Source organism: Onychomys torridus, chromosome 23 (genome assembly GCF_903995425.1).
Source record: "Onychomys torridus chromosome 23, mOncTor1.1, whole genome shotgun sequence".
NCBI lineage: Eukaryota > Metazoa > Chordata > Mammalia > Rodentia > Cricetidae > Onychomys > Onychomys torridus.
In genome coordinates, this window is record NC_050465.1 from 14,211,533 (window position 1) to 14,227,978 (window position 16,446).

Sequence of the window (16,446 nt, forward strand, 5' to 3'; positions counted from 1 at the left end):
AGGATTGGATAAATATTATGACATCAGGTTTTACAGATGGGGAAGTGGAAAATGAAGCACAGATGTTAAATAATTTTCTTCAATCCCAAGTCACTCTATAGCACTTTTCCACAAACCACATAAATAATACCAAGGATTATAAGTGATGTACAGGAAAGTCAAAGTGGGTGAGGTAAAGAAAGTGTGCATGCGTCAATTCAATATGGAATAACCACAGTGGGAGTCATTAAACTTAGAAAGTTACTGAGAAAAGAAAGTGGAATTAAGTCATGATGGTTTACCTGCAGCATCTATTCCAAAATGACTTGAAATTTGAGAATGAAAATGTCTGTCCTCATCTCAGCTATTTCTTCTAGAGAAAAGATTGAGAACAGACTAGAAAGAAAATTGAGTGGATTTCAAATGAGGGTTTATGTCTCAGATGGACTCATTATAGGCTTTGATGAGTCTTAGATTGAAAAGGAAAAGATTTGTTGAAAACTTATGCTTGTTACATCACCATTACCAGAATTTTCCTTTTCAGTAATATTTTTTACTCTTTAATCATTATTAACATCTGCTCATAGTTGATTACTTCTTCACTCCTCACACAATGTTTATTCATAGGTACAAACATATATTAAGTATATTTCATAGTGTGTATATTATGTATGTCATGTATAATTTATATATATATATATATATATATATATATATATATATATATACATATATATGCATATATTTGCTACAGTTATTTTAACAATTTTTTCTGGGTCTTGCTTAAGACAACATTTTCTTCTTCTGTTAATAATTTAGTTTCCTTGTGAGCTACTTTTAAATCAAGGTTTATTACACATTTTTATTTATACACATGTATGAATAATTAGGTATTGATATTGCTCCCCCCTAATATACTGTAAATCCTGTGTGAGAACAGGAACCATTTAAAAAGCCTGCATTTTTGCTTAGATTTACCATCCAGGGTCTGGCATATAATAGTTGTCCAATAAAATATTTTAAGGACTATCAAATGATTCCTTGCTTTAGTATATTGCATATTAAAATGGAATAATATAGAAAAGATTAACATGGCCCCTACACAAGAATGAAATGAAAATTTGTCCACATTTTTTTATGTTAAATTTTAATCTTCATACATGTGTGATCAATATGGAATACACATAGAGGCCAGCAATTTAGTAAGGGACCATGAAGGAATGGGCAATCAATGGAGGGATGATAAAGCACAATGGTATAAAGAGTTAAAGGGAAATAATGGGACAGCAAGGGTTAAATTGGGGTGGGAAATGTCAGTCAGGGTACAAGAAGTTGTATGGGGAAGTATAACTACACTAAAAACCTTTGAAAAACCCATATGGAAACCTCCTACTCCTATAGAAGCTTCTGGAAATATATACATATACCCATACACATACACATAAAAAAAGCAGTCTAATAGAGTCATGCTACAGTGGAGACATACTCCAACTAGATATCTCATGCTAATAATGCTAATAAGTAAAAACCCTAGAACCAGAAATAGGTTATCTCTTTTTGAGTTTTTGGTCAATGGGGACATAGACTCCCAAGCACTATAGACTATTGCCAACACTCTTGGCTACCCTCCAGAATTTGATAGCTAAGATGCTATGAGGGTAGCTATTTGAGTCACAAACAAGTAAAAACAAAATAAGTTAATACTTGCTAGAAAGCTTCTCTTGGTAGAACTCACAGTGCTAGAAAATGCTATTCAAGCTGTAGGAAAAGAATAGTAGTCATTAATCTCAACCAGTTGTAAAATAGCAAATTAAAACAATTACTGGCCTGCCAAGATATGCCTACTGCTGCAATAGTGGCATTAATGTTATTGGAGTAACCAATCACTTTCTGATTTGATCTATTGCTCCACTTTTTAATGGAGCCCATACCAGGCCACGTTAAAGGGATTAAAAACCTGTTTCTAGATAAATTATATGTACTAGGGGAGAACTAAATAATAATAGAAATATTTTATTCTTCTAAATTGTCATAGCATGAAAAATCTACACTTTCTTTGTGATGACACCATTTGCAATTAATTTTTTTCTGGCAGTTTTGAAATACAAATCGTTAACTACAGTCATCTTACTGTATAAAAGAATACCAGAAGTTAACAAGCTTGTATAATAGTAACACATTCCTCCTTCATTCCTCCAGTGACTTATTATTCTTTCTAGTCTTTATTTCAATGAATTTAACATTTTTAGGGTCCTCATAGAATGAAGATCATTCTGTGTCTTTCTTTCTAAGCCTAGCTTGCTTCACTTAACATAGTATCCTCTACAACTGTAGCTATTGTTTGAAACATGATTCTCTTCATTTTAATTGTAAAGTATTTTTCTGTGCACATCTAAAATGTTAAACATCTATTCATCCATTAATTCACATTTATATGTTTTCTGTATTATGGTGTTTGTAAGTAAAGCTTTAGTGAATATGGAAGTGGAGAAATACCCACATAATGATTTCTACTTAAGTTTATGCCCAGAAAAATTATTTCTCAATTGTACAACTCTTTTATTAGTATTTAAGAGACTTCTATGATATTGTGTAAAATTAATTCCACTAATTTATAGTAACAATAACCATGTGTTTATCATTTCTACAAGTCCTTACTAACATATTACTTTTATCTTTTGATAGTCACAAATCAAGTAGATTTGAGTTGATGTATATTTGTGATTCAACGTATGTCTCTGAGAATATTATATGCATTAAATATTTTCAAATGTCTGTTTTGGAAATGCATTTGAAAAAATTACCTATTTTTAATTAAATTATTTGTTTTATTGTCACCAAGTGCTTATTGTTTCTTATATATTTTGGTTATTAGTCTATTCTTTGAAGAGGGTTTTTTTTCAATGTCCCCTCCTGTTCTGTAACCATACCATTTGTTAATTTTTTCTTTGCTTTGCACATGTTTTTGTTTCTGATTTTAGATTAGCCAATTTGTTTTCATCTAGTATTTTCAACATTGCTTTGCTATTTGTATCTTTTGTGGCTCCATACAAATTTTACGATTATTTTAAACTCTTAAACTATTAGTATCATGACAATTTTGATGAGAATCACATTGAATGTGTAAGTTTTATTCAATAGTATGAAAATATTCAATTTTTTCCATTCATGAACATAGGGTATACTTTCACTTTTTTTCTCAAGATCTTGAATATTATTGAATAAATAATTTATAAGATTTATATATATACGTGTGTATGTGTGTGTGTGTGTGTGTGTGTGTGTGTGTGTGTGTGTTTCCTGTGAGATTTCTTTTCTTTCTGTTTTCATTCTGAGTCTGAGATTTAGATTTAGTTAGAGTCTCTTTATATGCCCTAGGTTACTCTAGAAATCAGTGTAGCCGAGGCTGTTCTCAAATTCAAGATCTTCTATCCTTAATATCATAATGGTTACACATGCATGTCTGGCTTTGTTTCCTTGTTTTGTTTTATTTTGTTTTTGTTTTTCCCCCAACAATTTTACTACTTGTGTACAGAAATGCTACAGAGTTTTATTCTCTGGCTTTGTATTCTTCAACTTTTACTGAATTTACTTACTTTTCATATCTTTGTAGAGTCTTGAATTTCTACATAGCACATTATCTGCATGCAGTAACAATTTAACTTATGTTCAATTTAGAAGCATTTACTTTCTAGGTATTTATTTCTCTGAATAAAACTAGCTTTTGATGAACAATAGTAATGATCAAATGAGAATTATGCCAGGGATATAAGGATGGCTCAACATATACAAATAAGTGAGCTTGGGATATAACACTAAAAGAACATGGAATACAACTATATATAGATCTTAAAAAATACAAAGAAAGGATTTGACAAATTCAACATTCCTTCATTAAAAATTTCATAATAAATTATGCACAGAACGAATGTATGCCAACAGAACATATAATAAACTCACCATGAAGAATAACCCAAATTGTATGTTGTTCCTTAGAGAGGAGATGAGAAAAGACCAGGAGTCCTTGAATATCATTCTGTGTAATTTTATAAAGAATCAACCCCAGATGTGTACACATTATTATCAGTAATCTTCAGTATAACAATAATAATAAACTCATCTATACCCATTAAGTAGTTATTATTATTATTATTATTATTATTATTATTATTATTATTAATTTTTCAAGATAGGGTTTCTCTGGTTGTCCTGGAGCTCACTATGTAGGCCAAGATGGCTTTAAACTGAGAGATCTGTCTGCCTCTGTCTCCCAAATGCTGGGATTAGAGCTGTATGCCACCATCTTACTAAATTATTCCTTTGCTGAAATCTCCTATAACTAACATTATTTTCCTCAGGAAAGATATTATTATATACTCCTTTAATTTTTTATATAAAAATTTTTTCCATACACTTCATTTTGATCACATTCTATCTCTTTCCTCAACTTTTCTCAGATCTTTTATACTTTCCTACCTACTCAACTTTATGTTCTCTCTCCCTTTCTATTTTTCAAAAAGAGACCCATAAAATAAAACAAAAACATAAACAGAGGTCAAAACAAACAAATACTCCCTCAGCCAAAGATAAATACTTATCAAGCATTGTCAAGCATGGGTTCCCTATCATAGAGTGTGCCTCAGAAATCAAGAAGTGGTTGGCTATTCCCATAAAATTTGTTTTATTATTATACCCATCTTGAAGGCAGGTCACTGTAGGAGTAGGTGGCAGTATTTCTATCTGAGTGCTACTGACATTGTTTCAAGCTGGACACCAGCTAGATTTTTCAGTGTTCAATGACATAAGGAAATGGTGTATTCAGTAATAGGGTCTTACTGTCAGGTTATGGAGGAATTAAGCAATAACCTTCATTCACTTTGTAAATTTATTGACTTCAAATAATTTCAATCTTGTTATTTCCCCAATATATCCATCAAGGGTATAATTATATATTATTTATTGTATTATTGAACTGAAAAGTTAAATATTTTTCTTTGTGAATTGCTAGATTTCTGGGTATTTGAAAAATGTATTTTACTCCAATAATTGCTACTAAATCAGTCAAACATATATTCTGTATGGAACTAGCTTCCATATTTATTTGCTGATCACAGATGCACTGATTGGTGTACCTCTATAGGAAATAGCATTAAAACAAGGAGGAATAATCACCTCCATGCTGGTTCACTATGGATACTGTATCAAGGGATCTGTCCAGATAAACAGAAAGAACTGAAGATGTTGACAGCTGTATCCACCTGGGTTATGTATTCATGGGAAAGTTAACAGCAGGAGGCAGCTAGAACATGAAAAAGTCACTATCTTTAGGTAAAGAGCTGCCAAAAACAGTGAACAGTGGTAGAAAGCACTATGTAATACTGTAGTGCCATCTTCAGCTGTGATGGTATCATGATTGAAAGGGGCTGCCTCATGCTCAACAAATGACTAACAAAATGTTACAGCTCCGGGAGAAGTGAAGGCAGGCGTAGTGGGACGAAAATGTATCCATTCTGGCTGTCACTGACAGCTTCCAAATGGTCAGAGTTCTATGTATAATGTGTCCATTTAAGTTGTGGGATAGGCAATGACTAAATCAATTAATTTTAGTTCATAACATCAGATGACAAGCCTAGGCAATTGGATATTGAACTTTGTAAATCTATGACATCAAGTTTAATGCAATGAAAAGCTATTTCTCAAAATATTATTAGAGATAATGAAGTTTTCCAAGAAAAATAGATAAATTGTTTTGTTTTGGAATGAGATAACTGGGATAAGCAATAGTCTTACATAGTTGTAGGAGTGAGAAGTTGTATTGTAAAATGCACAGTTGCACTTCCTCTGTATCCTCAATGTCAATCACATGGTTTATCACATAGGTACACTACTCGCTGAGTGCCCTTGTGAGGTAGAAGTTGAATAAACTTTAAGAACGCATATAAGTACATAGCAGCAGCAAGTAGTAATTAAAACATGTGAGTGTGGAATCACTAGGGTTCTTTGAGAAGAATGAATTATCCCCATTCCCCCCCCCCGCACGCAGGAAAGTATGATTTGTAGTGTCAGGAATGCTGGGTGTGTGGGTCTAACCTTTGCAATGCTTGGCAACTGCTTCTTTGCATGAGCTGGACTGTTATGTACATGGTGGTGGTCCATCAGAAGGAAGGGCTTTCTTAACACAATAATGACCATGTTCCTTAGCCAATCATTTTGTCTTCATGGTTGTGCATACACAGAAATGGTAAGTCATAAATATCTTTTACCCTTTGTCTAATTTATATAACTGACTCTGCTGATGGCAAGCTTTACTTTTTCTAGGCCTAGGTCATCTCATTGACTTGAGGTTCTAAGATGTCTTCCAGTAATCTCTTTGTGAAACTCTCCTTAAGGTTACCATATATGAGAGAAGTGTCTGCTTCCTCATAAGAACATCATCTAAAAGTAAAAAGAAGGCTAAAGTCTTTTGATTTTTCTGGAGAGCCCCAAGTAGAGAGCAAATTAACCTACTATGTGGAGGTCAATACTCAGATATTACATTTAGAAACAAACAATTAGGCAAAACATTAAAACCATGGTTAAGAGAAATTAGAGATTACAGAAAATGTGGGATATAAAATTCTGTGTATATGACAGAACATATGGAAAAATCAGATAAAATCAAGCAGACCTCGCTAAGAAAGATGTTGGATTAAAAAAAGCTACTTTAGTTTTATTTATCCCATTATATTTTGGTACAGGGTAATACTTGTGTATTTGCAACCAACTGAGCTACTGGTGGGAAGCAAAATAATGAGGGTATTGAAGATAAAGCAAGATTGTTCATTTCTTATGTCACTGGAGTTATGAATGTCTCTATCAACTGATACTTCTTAAATAACTTTCAGTCCTGCTGTGGGATGGTCTTTCTGTACACTGTGAATATATACTGCTACTGTTGGTTAATAAAGAAGCTGTTTTGGCCTACGACAATACAGAATATAGCCAGGCAGAAAATCCAAGAGAGATACAGAGGGAAGAAAGGCAGAGTTTGGGAGAAGCTTTGAGTCTCCAGGGGACCAAGAAGTAATAGAACACAAGTAAAGCCATGAGACATGTGGCAATATGTAAATAGAAATGGGTTAATTTAAGATGTAATAGCTAGTTAGCAATAAGCCTGAGCCATAGACCCAACAGTTTGTAATTAATATTAAGACTCTGAGTGATTATTTTATAAAAATGGCCACTGCCAGGGGGTGGGGGGTGGGACCAGGCAGAACCAAGAAACTTCAGTCTACACAGACCTTCTTGGAAGACTAAACACCTACTTTTGTAGTGCTGTGAGGACAAGATAGCCAAAAATCAGTAAAACAAGATTCTCAAAAAGCTGCTAAGTTAGGGTAACATGGAGAAGAATCCACTTCAAAGATGTCAATATAGTAATCGCTAAAGCCTCTGGGTATGTTACTTAATGGCAAATGCCTTGATGTAGACATTGTTATCATAGCAAAATAGGGAAAAATTGATTTATTAGGAATTTAATTGTGGAAGATATTCCTCAATCACTCAACACACACACACACACACACACACACACACACACACACACACACACACACATATATATATATTTGCATATATACATACATACAAACATAGGTACATGTATTATAGATACACACATGCACATGTGTGTGTGCACACACCCACACCCATACTGTTAATAGAAAAGACAATGTTATGAAATCCACTCACAGAAAGAAATGGGTCATAAAAATGTGATGATTCTGACTTTTGTCATGTAGGAGTAGCCACATGTCAAACAGGAAATAGCTAAGGATGAGTCTCTCCAACAGCAAACAAAATCAAAGAAGCAATTGTAATCAGCCTCCAATTTTAGGCTGCTAAGCCCAATATTGAATGTTTCCATGCAATGAAGATATTTTTGTTTAAGAAAATACATTTGTGTCAGTTTGATGTATCATGGCTAGGAAGCTAGTCTGAAAGTACATTCAGAGTATGATCTTAAGTTTCCTTGAATAAAGAAACAAAATATCACAGAACACCTCAGCTAGCTTGGAACATGATAAAGGCCTATCTTGAAAGACACTGTAAAAGATGGAAAAAAAGTAACAGAAAGGAAAGTCTATAGTGGTCAGTGTGGCTGATGAACTATGAAAACATTAAAATGTATGCACAGAAACTTCAGTATTGCTCAGCAATTTATAAATGTTCAAATTTATCAAGAGTGCATGGATGATTATGACAAAGAGGGGCAAAGGGATTTAGTTTGATACCAAGCAGGGCTGGGTGCTGCCAGCTGTTGTCACCTGAGCAATGTTCTCACTGCTTCTCCTCCAAAGACTGCACAGTGATCTAGTTTACAATTTTGCCTTCTCAGGTGCTGAAGAAGCTCATTATGTATGGTGGAATCAAAATTAGCATTGCAATGATCATAGAGAAATATGATTTAAATAATATCGTTTCAATATTAACTAATTGAAAACTGTCATGAATGTATCTCTATCTTCTATTTCAGGAAACAATTTTAAAAAATTCTGAAACTTTCAACTTTCAAAGAATGGGGATGGGAAAATATTTTAAGTGAATTAAATAATTAAAATAATGTAATTATTGCATATTCAGTATGTCTTGTTCTTTGCTAGTATTTATACCCAGTCTGTTCAGCTCCTCTGCCATACTCTAGATTTTTTTTTAAATTAAAGGCTAGATTCCATATAAAGGAAACAATATATGATACTTGTCCCTTCGTTTTGATTCTGGCATATTTGAATTAATATAAAATATGAAAGAGAGAGAGAGACAGACAGACAGACAGACAGAGAGAGACAGAGACAGAGACAGAGACGGAAGAGAGAAGAGGGAGAGAAGAGAGAAGAGAAAAGTAGAGATGAGACCTAAGTTTGATTTCCATCATCCACCTGGTGAATGACAACCATGAAGAACTTCAGCTCCAGGGAATCCATTGTTCAGTTCTGACCTCCATAGGTACCAGACATGCCCAGGGTGCACTTCTTTGAATTCAGGTAAAACATTCACATCAAATAAAATAAGCTTAAAAATATTCTTCCCCTCTGGGCAGTGGTAATGCATGCCATTAATCTCAGCACTCTATAATCAGATGAAGGCAGATTTCTGAGATCGAGGCCAGCCTAGTATACAGAATGAGTTCTAGAACAGCCAAATTACACAGAGAGATCCTGTCTCAAAAAAAGACATATATATATATATATATATATGTGTGTGTGTGTGTGTGTGTGTGTGTGTGTGTGTGTGTGTGTGTATGTATGTCTATATGTATATATACACATGAACGTCTTCACACTTTAGGGTAAGTATAATATTTAATATAAGATGTCAATATATAGTCCAGTGCAACTGTACAAACTCAATTCCAATAATGGTATTGCCATAAAGGAAACAAGTTTTAAATATTTCCCCAAAAAATCAATATTTTAAAAATTGGTGCATTTGATTTTATGATGAACATGGCTTTAAAAAAAAAGCAGAAGTCAGCTGGATAATTCTTTGAAAGATTTTTTTGCCACATTGTTGCATCTCAATACAGTTCACAGCTGTATAAATAATGCCATTCATAAACAGAACTGGAAAAATTCAATTCAGTTTTTATTAATGCCGAATGTGCTAAAATTTTCCACTTTTGTTTGCTTAAAGAACATATATGTCTTGGCACACAAAAGCCCTCTTGTGTTCATATGATTGTTTTAAAAAAGAAAAAAGAAAGAAAAAGTTAACCACCACCTTCAAATCCTAAGGGCACTGAGCAATCATCTCTCTAGCATGGTCTATATTTTCAGACATGACGTGTGTTACTGATTGTGGAAGAAAATTCACTGCATAATTTCTGTGGTTGTCTAAAACTGACAAAGCAGCTGGGAAGAAAGAGACATACCACACTCTTTCTCCAGATTTTTCTTTATCTAGCCCCGAGGAATTCTTTTTCAGAGCACACGTAACACAAAACAAGAGAGGAAGCTGTTCTGAATGGAGCACATTCTGACTTAAGCAGGTTCTAAAGTGGTCTAAATGCGAAGCTTTAGAAGCTGATGCTATCTAATCCACAGAGGCCTGACAGTAAGTTATGTAATACATCGATGATTTTATGAGCTTCTCGGTTAGTAATTCCAGATGGTGTGTCTGTACTCCGGCTGTGCACCCTGCGTAAATCATCTCACCCCTAATCAACAGATATCCAGAAGCACTTTAATTGGGGACATTTACTCTTACCAGTTATTTATAACTTCTAGTAGGATCTTGTTTAAAAACATGGAGTCCCTTGTTTTGCACGTGTTTTTCTGGAGGCCAGATCTCGACTGGGTGTGTGCTGCCAAAGTCAGAGTTTTCCTTGAGACTTTGCTGTGTATTTGTGGCTCAGTTTAAAGAAATGCTCTGGAGTATCTCCTGGTCCTCTCTGTCAGTGCCATCTCTTGCCAATTCTGTGTTCAACTAAAAGGAACTTCAAAGGAATAACGTATTTGCCACAGTTGAAAAATGATGGCTGTCTAATGCCAGGGTCTGGGTATCAGCTCCCCATCCACCATCATTAATCTTAATTAGAAAACTAAAGCAAAGGTTTTTACCATTTGCAATTAATATGGAACTTAATTTGGATTTAGATTCCAAGCCATACTCACTGTCTGCCTGTGTTGGAAAACATGTTTTCTACCTGCCAGTACCAATATTGTTTTAGTAAACAAGGACAGGGCAGCACATTGACTGACACTGGAATAATCTGTGTCGACCATAAGCATTAATCTTATTTAGAAAGTCAAGCTGAAGTTTGTCAAAGGAGAAAGGTGTAGGGGGAAAATGTTTACTTCAAGACTATGCATAGAATCCAAAACCACAGTTGCCCCTTAGAATTTCTCACACTGCAAGGGTAGATTTTACCTTTTGTGATGAATGCTTTCATCTTTTTGGTATTTTTCCACAGTTGTTGAGAAAAGCATGTGATAATTGTATTTTTAAGGGTATTCAGATCTTCTTGTGATAACACTATTTTGAAGTAATGAAGAAATTCATATAAAATAGTCTTAAACTGATTTCTAAGTTGTTGGAAATATTACTCCAACTTGGAAAGCTTATACACTAGGTTTTATTTGGATACATATAGACTAGAGTTTATTTGTATACAATTAGTTTATCAAAGGACACAGATACATATCTACATATATAAGCATATACAAAGAACTCTGAAAAAGGATGTAAAAGACAAGTGTATTAGTAGCAATTGAGTCATAAACAAAATTGTTGGTACTTACATTTAACTTACAAAATTAGTTTCATCCTTTAAGTGAATTCTCATTACTCCTTTGTGAAGAAGATACATTACCAATACACAAATGCTCATTCTAGTTTCACTTATCAGTGATGTAGAAATATGACTCTAAGATGTTCTATAAAAAGACATAAACTTCTCTCTTCAGTTCAATACTAATTAAAACAGTACAAAATGGTAACAAAATGTTAAAGCTGCCTAGTGCACATATATGTATATGACATATAACATATATTACAGTGGTTTATGTATTTTATATAGATTTTAAATTCTTAGAGTATTGTTAAAACTGGGACATGATGAATAAATATTCACTGGAAATATGTCCTTCTTATCTCTCAATGGACCCATAAATTTTCTTCAAAAAAAGTAGGGTGAATTTCTTCTATTAAAAACTGGTGCTATTAGCATTTGGAGAGACTGGCAACTGTGATGCCTTTCCCTCTGCCTTCAAGGCTTTCTCACCCTTGCCTTGTCAATTTCATGATGAAATGGGGTTTCTTTCTATATTATATGACATGGTTTTATGTATGTATACAGTGACTTTTGAGCATTAGATGTTCAACCATCAGAATTCTATTAAAACAATGCTATTCTGGCTCTGAAAGATTGTGGATGAACTAACATGGGAATCCTTTATGTAGACAATATTCATTATTCTTATTTAGAAAGTCATAGTTGCTGATGGCCACAAAAGGGTTTTATTTTGTTTCTGAAATCTCAGTTGGCAGCTAAATCAAAAGCCCATTTCCAATAACTGCCAGTACATAGCTCACAAATTCCTATGCTTCATTTTCTTTCACTGTCCTGTAAAATGTGGGTTAGAATAGCTTAAAACCCTCTCTTGCAAAGGGCACCATTAGACACCTAGTTTGTAGTTGCTAAGTGTGTTTCTTACTAAATAAAACCATTGCTGTTATCTTCTAAACTCTAGTTGTTATAAACTCCTTCATTAAAACCTGAGGGCAACTGTGCCAGTAAACAGGATGGATTAGGAAATAGCTTTGAAATCTGTAGTCTAGTGTATAATCCCAGCAGCACACAAATGCTTTGTAATAAATTTGAAAATGCTTTTACTGTGGAACATATTACCATCTTCTTTTGGTATTTGCTTTTAGGCTTGCTATCTATAAGACTTTAAACCAAGAAAATAAAAGAATGTCACATACAAAGCTTACAGTCCTGGTTCTAATCCCTGCATTATATTAGTACCACATGTCAAGAGTCACTACTGCAAAATTGCCTATTGTAGCAGGTTGTACATTTTCCTTGTTTGTTGAACTCCCCTTTAGAATCAATATGACTTTTCCTTTCTTGGGCTAGGGAATAGATGCAAGTGACTAATATCTGACATGGGATTGAAATGGTATTATATTTTGAGCGTAAGAACTAGCTGATTCTGAATATTCTTGAGCAATACATTAGCAATTTGGCTCATATGCTTAATTCTCTGTCATTTAAGGCCTTTGAACATTCTGAAAATATGTACTAGTAACAAATGACAGTCTTTCATGTTGATCATTATATAGTGGTATTCATTTATATGTAATTTATGATGCCTTGTTATAGCTTATAAATGTTTCCAATTTGTGGATTAAAATTAATTGATCCAGACAATACATATTATAAACTACATTTAAAGATGAAATACCTAAGATAAGTCTGAGCAACTTTTTTTTTTCACTTGATAGTACTGTCTTGAAAAATAACTCTAATTTGTAAAAGATATCATCTTATAAGATTCAAACGTTGAAGGGCTAGAAACATGACTCAGAGGTTAAAAACTCTAGCTGTTCTTGCAAAGGAGCTGCATTAAATTCCCAGCACCGATACAGTGATTCACAGCTGCCTGTGACTCTTGTTCCAAGGGATCTGATGCTCTCTTCTGACCTCAATGGGAATCAGGTACACACATGACAACAAGACACACATGCAAGCAAAATACTCATACAATAAAAATAAATGAAGATATAAATTAAAAAATCTCAAAAGTTGACACTGACCTCTGAAGAAAGTACAGAAAACAAGGAAAACACTAAGCAATTATTAACATGTATATTTTCTACAAATACATGCTGAAATAATAGATACTGTGAACCAAGCAGGATGGAATTTAAAACTGTAAAATCGGAGCATTTTATTAAATCAAAGTAACAGAATCTTGATTTTTAAGTAAAAACAACATTCAGCCTCTTCTGAAAATTTCAGTGTGCAGAGACAGACTGATGAATGTTTTTATTAGTCTCATTTCATAATTTTTTGGTGCACCACTAGAGGCCACACAACTCCAGAAATGATGATTACAGCGATTGCTCATCAGAGCATAAACCTGAACAGGCATTGCCGTGGAAGGATTGAAGTTGTCTACAGAATGAGCCTTTGTATTCCCCTTCACATCATGCTTTGCTTTCTATCTGCAAAATGTATTCCTATCCCAGCAAGTATGAGAGATATAGGTGCTCACCACACATGAACTTTAGTAAAGAAAATATCTCTTCAATTCTCATTTAGGAAATAAAATTAGAGAAATGTGGAATAGCTTTTCCATGTTATATTTGTATTGTTTCTTTTTTTTTTTTACATCAACTTAACGAGGAATTTATGTAATAATACACACATTTGCAATAAAAAATGATCATTCTCTGTGGAAAACTGCATCATAGCACATACAAATTTTATAATCATTGAAGATTCATGGGAAGCTGCTTCCACCCACCCCCTCTTCCACCAGGTGATTGGAGCATGGGTGTGGGAACACACATTTCTTTTTGGGTAAGTAGACTGTCTTCTAAATTCCTTCTTACATCCTATGCAAAATTGGATGCAGCACTTTCCACCTGGTCTCTAAATGTTTTGTCCGTTGGCAGGCAGCTTGTCACCTTGAGCCGACTTCACCAATTAGTTGGCTTCTCTGGTTCCCAGCTAGACTTGACTCATGTGAAGCTGCAATGCCATCTCAGTGGAAGTTTAAACTGTGACCTTTAAGTGAATAAATGGGGTACAGGCTGCAGGAACGAATTTATGTCATGAAAAGAGGGTAGCACCTGTGAAAGGCACACTAATGTTAGCAAGCATTCCTCTAAATGTCTTTATTCTGAACATTACTGTTTTCCAAGTAACTTGACACAAATTTCCCTTTTCTAATTTTTTTTCTAGCTGGACAAAGAGTAGTTACATGGTGTCAAATGACTGAGGTAATAGAGTGATATCTGAGGCAAGGAGTCCCCATGTTACTAAATTACAATTTTCCACATTGACGATTTATGAAATATGTTGTCTAAAAATGATAAACAAAATGAAGGATTACTACTCTAATGCACAGAACAGAATGGAAATTCTTTAGGGGGATATAACAGCATGGAAGGCCAACTCCTTCCCAAGAAGTCACTGTTGTAGATATAAGCCTAAATTATGTATTCTTACTAACAGTCCAGCTTCACCTGTTTGAAGAAATTCAACATCTAACAATGAAAACAACAGGCAAGTTTTCTGGACAAGGATGTAAGAAAAGTAGAAAACAGATTCAATTATATCTTGAGAATTCAAAGAAGAAACCATTACTGGCATCCATATTCATTGTAGATCCAGGTAGAAATAAAGTCTTTGATTTGTTTCAATGATTAATATTTTTATTAACACAGAACAGCTGCATGATACATAGTAATTGTAAAACTACATTGAAATGTAAGCTTAGTATTGATGACATTCTTTTTTTTTTTTTTTTTTTTTTTTCTGAGACAGGGTTTCCATGTGCAGCTTTGTGCCTTTCCTGGAACTCACTTGGTAGCCCAGGCTGGCCTCGAACTCACAGAGATCCGCCTGCCTCTGCCTCCCAAATACTGGGATTAAAGGCGTGCACCACCACCGCCAGGCAGATGATGACATTCTTTATGTAAGCACTACTGATATTTGAAATATCAAGCGAGCTAAAATAAAAAGATGGTGTTGCAGCTGCGCATGTCTGCAGAAGTGGGAACAGGAAGCGTTTGGGGCTTAGAACATCTGAGTAGTGAGTTCCTAATCAGTTTGAGCTAAGATAGGGTTCTTGTCTCAGAAAAATAAGAGAATTAGTTGTTATCTTTTGTTACATAAGTAAATTTTAAAACCCAAGTTTATACAAATATATACTTTTTATGATTTGTACAAAGATAGAGAAAATATACTTCAATTCTATTTATTTATTTATTTGTTTGTTTATGTGTTTTTTTTTTTTTGTTTGTTTGTTTGTTTGAGACAGGGTTTCTCTGTGTAGCTTTGTTACTTTCCTGGAACTCACTCTGAAGACCAGGCTGGCCTTGAACTCACAGAGATCCGCCTGCCTCTGCCTCCCGAGTGCTGGGATTAAAGGCGTGCACCACCACTGTCTGGCTGAAAATATACTTCAAAATACTAAAATGACAGAGAAAAAATTACTAACTTGAAAATTTAGAAGTTATCATCATTGTAACCATCTTACCTGCAAATTTTTATAAACCTTAAATTATAACACCCCTAATGTATAAAAATTATAACACAGAGTAATTATTACAAGAAGATCTTATTATTGGAGAGATACTTAATGTTTAGGCATAGGAATATTTAATATGTTGAGTGTTTATCTAAATCTAGATTTAAAAATAGTGCAAACAAACTTCTTCAATTACTAAGCTGCTTCTAAACTTCATATGAAAGTGCAGAGAGCCAAGAATACACAAAAATCTCTCCAGTAAATTTACAAAAGAAAGGAAAATTTATTAATGTCATTTCAGTAAAATTTTGTGGCATAGTAGTTATTCAGGCATAGACCCTGGCCAACAGAGGAAGGTAGAGGATTGTGAAAACCCCTTCACCTTGGAGGAATATCACTTCTTGGCCGATGTCACAGCGATAGATAAACACAGGAATGGTTACTATATGAGAAAGCAAGCATTTCTTGATTTATTAAGAACACGCTTTGGAAACAACCATGAGTTTGATTATGTGAAAATTAAGAAATACTGTTCCTACATACACAATTTAGAGGAAAACAAAGCAGCCAGAAGACAAACTGAGAGCAAATATAATATACACAGACAATTCATTCTTAAATATGTGCCAACTCTTACAGAATAGCCAATAGACAAGCGAACAGAAAGAAAAACGGTTGGCAAAACCAAGGGAATTGCAAGAGAGCAATGCAAGTGCCACTAAAG

At 34.0% G+C, this 16,446-nt stretch overlaps 1 pseudogene; it reads left to right on the forward strand.

The window, feature by feature from the left end:
• Window positions 1-1,022: 1,022 nt before the first annotated feature.
• Window positions 1,023-1,114, forward strand: LOC118573555 (annotated as a pseudogene).
• The last annotated feature ends 15,332 nt before the right edge of the window (window positions 1,115-16,446 follow it).